Genomic DNA, 7,299 nt, shown 5'->3' with positions numbered 1-7,299 from the left:
TTTTTTTTCATAAGTACGCCTGGCGCAGCCCAGGGGTTCTTCGATTGCTGTTTAATGTCCACGCTGAACATGTCGTCGACTAGGTGCCTTATGGCTTCTCGCTCGTGTAAAGTGCACGGTACGGCGACTTTTGGGTTGGTCGGGCTCCATCTTCGCCTATTATTGGGTGCTTCGCTAGAGGTGTCTGACGTAGTTTTGAGTTCGACACAAAGCACTCACTGTAGTGACGCAGCAAATCCAATTATTTCTTCCGTTCGTCTTGCGGTAAGGCCGGATCACGTCGAAGGGATTCGGAAGCTTGAAGGTATCGTCAGGTGCGCGTTTAAAGTCGACAATCACGATCACATCATTTTCTTCTTGCGTTTCTTCGAGTAACGCAATTGCAGTGCCCTTGTTTAAATGCTGTTATTTCCCTCCGAAATACATTAGCAAAACTTGGCATTGGTAGTACCTAAAGCACGCAATACGTCTGGCGACAGAGACACCGCGGTCGACGAGCAACCTTTGGTCGCTCTCTACGGGAGCGTAGACGTCACGAATCGCATCTTCACAGTAGACGCTGATCATCAAGTTTGCGCGAGGTGCAGGGGGACATGAACGTCGGCGATCCTTACACCAGCACGGTTTTCGGCGTGAGGTGCCGGCGTCATGCAGTGATCGAAGAAAAACGTTATAGACTTGGCCTCTAGATCAATTATTGCACTGTTGTGGCTCAAAAAGTAAGTTCTAAACATTACATTACGGCAGCAGATCAGCAAATAGACGAACGGCGCAGGGTACCTGGTGTTGTTTATGGTGATGCGCTGGTGCACGTTCCACTTTGCGTCACGAGGTAGCCTCCTGCTCGGCGAATGGGCGGACCGTCTTATCTGGTCATGGCTTTCTTCAACTTAGGCGCAAATGGTGGGCTCATAACTGAGTAATCGGCTTCTGTGTCTATGAGGACGACTATTTCAAAGCTGTCGATGGACAGTTGACCATAGGACGCCTCTTTCTTCGACTGGCGGGTGCATTGCGGCGTCGTATCTCGCCTTGTGTGTGTTCAGGGTTCGGCACAGTGCGTCGTGGTCGGCGTCATCTCAGTGGAAGGTTCGGTCGAGAAGGGTACGCTTTGCCCGTGTGGTTATCGTCGTGTTGGAGAGTCACGTCCGGGTCAGATCGGGTTTTCCGGCTGAGGGCATGTCAAAAATCCTGTTCCGCGAGTCATTGCGTAGTTGGTGGGTTTTCATTTTTCCGCGATCGTGCAACTTTACCTCGAGACGTTGCTGCTTTTATTTCCCCCCGCGTGGGCTAGGGGACCTGCCACGTGCGAACTCAGCATTGCTACGGCGTTGGGCGACTGTTATGGGTAGGGCGACGGCGACTGATTGAAGCGGGCAGGTCCTGGGTTAGTGTTGGACAGGTATTCGTCGATCTCAGTAGGGTGCTGATCAGGTCGGGGGCGTGGGGCGTCGACGGAGAAACCACGCAGTCCGAGTCTCCTATACTGGCAGCGGCGATATATGGGATGGGCCTCTCCGCAGTGTTATCAAAGCGGACGATTATGGGCGCTTTGCCATACGTCCGTCTTCCTCGGCGCGTGGTTTTAGCCCACAGTGGGTTTTCCCAGTGACAGTGCACGGCGGTAAGGGGGGAATTCTTGATTACGGGTTGGAGCAGAGCGGGGTCGACGAATAGTCCCGGAGTCGGTCATACCTTGAGGCTCACGTGGTTCTTCGGAAGGCGGAGAAGTTTCCAAAGCTAGTTGAACTACTTCCCGGATCACGTCGCTCATAAAGGTGACTTGAGGTTGCGGCGTTGTTGGGAATACTTTCCGCTGTTCTTCCCTGAAGACAGCGCGGCTTTTCTCACGTAGTGTGTCAGAGCTCAAAGCCCCGGCATCGATCGTGTCCGCGACGGGCGCATTGATGGGACTGTCGTACTGCCTCGTGCGAATTTCGAACAGCTGCTTCATTGCGGCCACGTCGGACGCGACTTCGGCCACCGATTTGGGGGGGGGGGGCAGAGGAGCGGGTTGCGGACAAGGCAAGCTAAAAGTTGTTGCTTTAGACCTCGCATCAGAAACCACAGTTTCTTTTCTTCCGTCATATCCGTGTCCGCCTGACGAAAAAATCGTTTCATTCCCTCGACGAAGACTACAATTCATTGGTTGGGGTGTGGCGTTCGAGTTTTCAGTAAAAGCGCAGCTTGTTGTTTTTTCACCACGGTTGTGAAGGTCCTAAGGAACTTGCTTTTGCATTGCCCCCAGTCGGGCAAGGCACTTTCATGGTTCTTGAGCCAAGTTAGAGCTGCATTCTCCATGTAAAAAAAAACACATGCCGTAAGGTTTCTTCATCGTCTCCGCTATTGAAGATCCGCACGCGCTCCAGCTTTTCCAACCATTGGTTGGCGGTTCCCGGGGCAGGTGCAGCATGATTGGCGGTATTGGTTCTTGCACCATGGTGGTGGTAGCAGGAGTCGTTGTCTTGGGTCTTTCTGGCAGGAGGCCGAACTCGGGCGGCAATCCTTGCGGTCGGCGGCAGCTGTTGTTCAACTGGGCTGGCGGCTTTCAGAGGTCGTAGGGAGCATAAAGGTTGCGTACCCAGCACGCCCACCACATGTCACGAAGCCAGAGACGACGCAGTTGTCTTGAAGGAAAACACATTAATTGGAGCGAAATTGTTGTCTTCTAACAACTAAAAAAATACACAGGCCTCGAATCAGCAGTCAAAAAAGTGACGTGTGAGGGCGATCGTCGATGATCGGAATGCCGCGGCGTCTGCTATGTAGGCGTGTGCTGTGTGGCGTCTGCTCTGTAAACGCTCGCACCTTTCGGTGCGAGCGTTTCTGCAATTGCCGATTTACATCGAGGACATTGTAGATCAGAAAATATTATTCTGGGCTAGTGATGTTAACAGTCTGCTTATCTGAATGTGTAGCGTAATGTGTAGCTTAGCCTGTGTAGCGTAAAAACAAAGAATTAAATACGCTCTTCACTTGACACAGGTAACAGAGCCGGGCAAAACAAACAATTAATAAACGAACAAACGCATACATGGTTCGCGGCAATATAACTCTAAAAAAATATTCTGGCGTACGGTTTATTTCAAAGAACATCATGCAGTACCTATCCTTCCCGATGGAAGTGGGGGCGCTCGGTGTCTAGCAGCTTGTTCAGAGCTGCTTAACGCGCAATTCAGTCGCATTTTACAGACAAACTTCCCTTCGATACTCTCGAACCCCGTCAACTTATTGTTATCCAGAATAGTTTTGCCCCAATACCCATATCTAGATATGGTGTTTTGAAAGCAATTGACCGCCTTCCCCTCAGCTCCAGCCCGTTGCCAGATACCTTTAGCACGAAGATCTACAAAATGACTGCTCGCACGTCGGTCGCCTTATTAATACTAACTTTTCAAGTCATTAAACACAAGTATTCTACCGTATAATTGGAAAAACGCGCACGTAAAACCTGCTCCTACGGGATGGGGTACGAATAATCCAAAAATGTTTAGACCAAATTCCCTAACTTCAGTTTGCAGCAAGATACTGAAACTTATTATATTCAATAAGGTAATGGCGCATTACATTTCAAGTAGTTTACTCTTAGAAAATCAACCAGAAACCGATAATGCTAACAAAAGTATTTGAATTCATGACTGACCTTCAAAAATCTATTCACATGTCCCTTTGGCCAGACGCAATATTATTAGATTTTTGTAAAGCGTTTGATCGCATGCCCTACAATCAACCAATGAATTAAGTTCAGCAGTTACAACTCAAAGACTAAACTACTCGATGGATAAAATCATTTTTGACAAACGGACCTCAATATTTAAATAATAAATTAAATAAAACAAAGCAGCGGCTTTGTTGAAGTGCGTGCGAAAGCAAAGGAAATTTGCATTTACCCAGGGGAGTTCGTTTCCAATAAATTAGTTCCATGTCCAGTGCCGTCCGCGTCTGACCTCTCATTATACCATTGGTTCCTACTTCAATCGATTATGAACCACCTTGCCGAACAATCTACCTTTGTCTGTGTGCTGCCCCTAAAAAAGCACGGTATAATTCTTTGTTCTAGAAAACCAGAATTCAAGTCAATAAGGACTCTTCAAATTCCATCACCGGTTATCAGCTTAGCTTTCACACACTTGTAAGCACCCAGCAAACCACGTTACGCCGTGAAAATATCCTGGAGACGTCAGCAATTGACATTGCAGATGTCCAGGAGACGTACCGTTGGGGTAGAAATTACATATATTCAACGTCGCTGCAACTGCAAAAACCTATCCAAATCACACAAAGGATAATGTAGAATAGACGTCTCATGGTACATTTAATTGGTTCTTACGGGACGTTACCTTAGTGGCACATCTTATTGATATTGCAGTGGTACGCATGCAAGACGTATATAGATGTCTGCTCTACATTGTTTTTCTGTCTTTTACAACAAGTGCACTTGTGCATATTCATAACTAGAGCACGTTAGTATGACATTGTTGAGATTAACCTGCTTGCTTCAAATTTACATTCTTTCTACATTATTTGGGAGTTTGGCCAACCCCTTTGTAAGGTTAATCTACGTGTTGTGGGCATTTATACTTCAAATACATGTCTTAGTAGCTATTCATCACTGTTTGCTGTTACTTGGCACCTGGTTTCTAAATTATTCTGTTTCTAGTTCCGAAGTGCTGCATACTGCATGAAGTCTCATATGTGAAGTGCCAAGCTGACCACGCACTCTTGCAGAAGCACACGAAGCACAGCTCTAAACAAGAAATGTCACATCGAAAACATGTGGCAGTAAGTAACAGCTAACCAGTCCTTATCAGCATAAGCGCCCTTGACACTAAGGCAAACTAAATTACGTCATCGAATTGTACCACACAGGATGGCTGTACAGGACTTCTGCAAATTATTTATCGCAGAAACAGTTAAAAAATAGATAAAAAAATAACAGTCCTGACAAGCTAGCTGTAAGTAAGCCTAGCTGGGTAGTAGGATACCTTTCAAAGTACACATAAGACACAATAGAGTTCAGGAAACCAGTTTATATTGACTTCCAAATTATGTAATATGCTTTCGCAACACAACCACTTTATTTCGATTTCTATCTACCCGGGCCCACAGGGTACGCATTGTATGTATTACAAGAATAGTACCAATATTATTCATTTTTAAGAAGTTACACACAACAGAAAGGAAGACAAAAAAAGGATTAAAACAAACATGTAAACCCAGTGTACGAGCACAAGATAATTATGCAACTTGGAGTATCTCACATTTGGTGAAATGGGCGGAAAACAATGCAATAAAATTGTCGAAACGAAAAAAATGATTGAATGGTGGTTACAAAAGCAAAGCAAATTTACGAAATAAATATTTCACATCTAGTGAAACGTTTGGGGAACAATAACACGAAAGCACCTTAGAAACACACAAGTGGTGTTGAGTGGTGGTTATGAGTTCCATATAAATTTAAGCTACTTAAAACAAACAAACTTCCAGGGAATTGGTTATGGACACTATAAAAGGTGTGTATACAGAAATTACTCTACGGTGGTTCCAGAACCTGTATAATCTTTAGTGATGAAATGATTCACACTTATAAAATGGCAGAACAACAATAAAACAACTAAAAACTTTAAAAACAACCTATTGAATTCTGGTTGGGAAAACAATACACAGTTACACTATTTCAATATTTCACACAAAGTGGCATAATTTGGGAACAAATGAAAAAACGGGCAACATGGAAATGGTTGAATAATAGTTACAAGACATATTTACATGACTGATTCACACCAAGTGATACGCTCGCTCTAAGAACAATGACACAAAAGAAAAACGTATGCAAGCACGGAAATCATTCTATGGTGGTTCCATGGGTCATGCCTCCATCATCAGTTGTGGTAGGGATTCTTGAACAGTTTGCGTTCTTCATTGTGGAGCCAGAAACTGCCAAAATAGTTGCAGATAAAAACTGTTTGAAAGCGAGTAGAAATTTTATGGTCCGAAGGCATAAAAAAATAATTACATCTTCTAACAATTAAAATTAAGAAGCCGCAGGTTATCGACAAAGCTGCTATTTGGGCAGGTTGCGACTTAAAATAAATATCTGGGCCCTATACATCGTTTGTTGAAAGAATTTGATGACTGGAACAACCCGAGGTATCTTGTTACACACAATGCAGGATGCCAATCGCAGGTAAAAAAAGCGTGCTTCTCTTCTTTCCGAAGAACCAGAACTCCTGCGCCAAGTTGGCCGTCAACAGTACCTTGAGGAGGCGCCGTCTGCAGACTGTTGCTGTAGCACCTCCCTTGGAAGCCAGTACGTCAATTTAGGAATGGGTGCAGAAAAATCTGTGTTGTTAATACAGCTTTTAAAACTGGTATGGTACAGAATGGCTCCAACAATTGTCACTGCAAAAGACAGTGTATGACAGCTGCATCTTACCGGTACTCACCTACGGGGCAGAAACTTCCAAGTTCACTAAAACGGTCTAACTTAAATTAAGGACGACTTATGAGGCAATAAAACGCCTAATGATGAGTATAACATTAAGGGATAGGAAGGGAGCGGTGTGGATATAATTTAACGTCAGCATTGTCACAGCAAAGGCACCCTTAAACTGTCTATGACTGCTAATGTGAGGTACCACTGTTTATAATAACTATACTCCGTAGTGAGGTCTCTGAGGACATCTCAGCCCAGCTACAGGTCCAATATGAATTTGCAAAATATTTTTCTGTGTCTATGCTATCCCCTTGGTTTATTGAAGTGAAAATATATACACGGATGAAGCCATTTGCATAAGCTGTGGCCAAAAGGAAACATGCACAAACCCGGACAGCGTCCCTGCCATGGACGTATACATCCTGCAGCCAAATGGCGAGGTTGGATAGTTGGTATATATGAAACACTAAACCTTCAAAAGGCACATCACTGAAAAATTCGTCCTGTATTCCTGTTCGGTTGTCTTGTTAGGCCTACATTGTTAGTCTAAGTTTACGTTGTACAACAGGAACCATCAAAGCAGTGCAAGAAAGTTTTACTGGACAATCACATTTAACCGTAGTCTTTTCTTATTTGAAACTCTAAGTAAAATTCTCTGTGGCCACTGCATTCGAATTGCTGAGGTTAAAATTCCATTGTAGTCAGTTGTTTAGGCAGAGTTTCAATGAAATAAGGGCATTTTTCTTATGTTCTTTTAGTGGCCATTGGGTGTAAACAACGGCCATGTGACTGTGGTGGCTGTGGCATTGCTTTAAAACCAGGTGGGAATAAAACCAATGTAATGGATTCCCCACTCACTTCGG

Source organism: Haemaphysalis longicornis, unplaced genomic scaffold (genome assembly GCF_048455015.1).
Source record: "Haemaphysalis longicornis isolate Haplotype H1 unplaced genomic scaffold, Haemaphysalis longicornis Haplotype H1 scaffold_11, whole genome shotgun sequence".
Classification (NCBI taxonomy): domain Eukaryota; kingdom Metazoa; phylum Arthropoda; class Arachnida; order Ixodida; family Ixodidae; genus Haemaphysalis; species Haemaphysalis longicornis.
Note: the sequence above shows the minus strand (reverse complement) of the source record.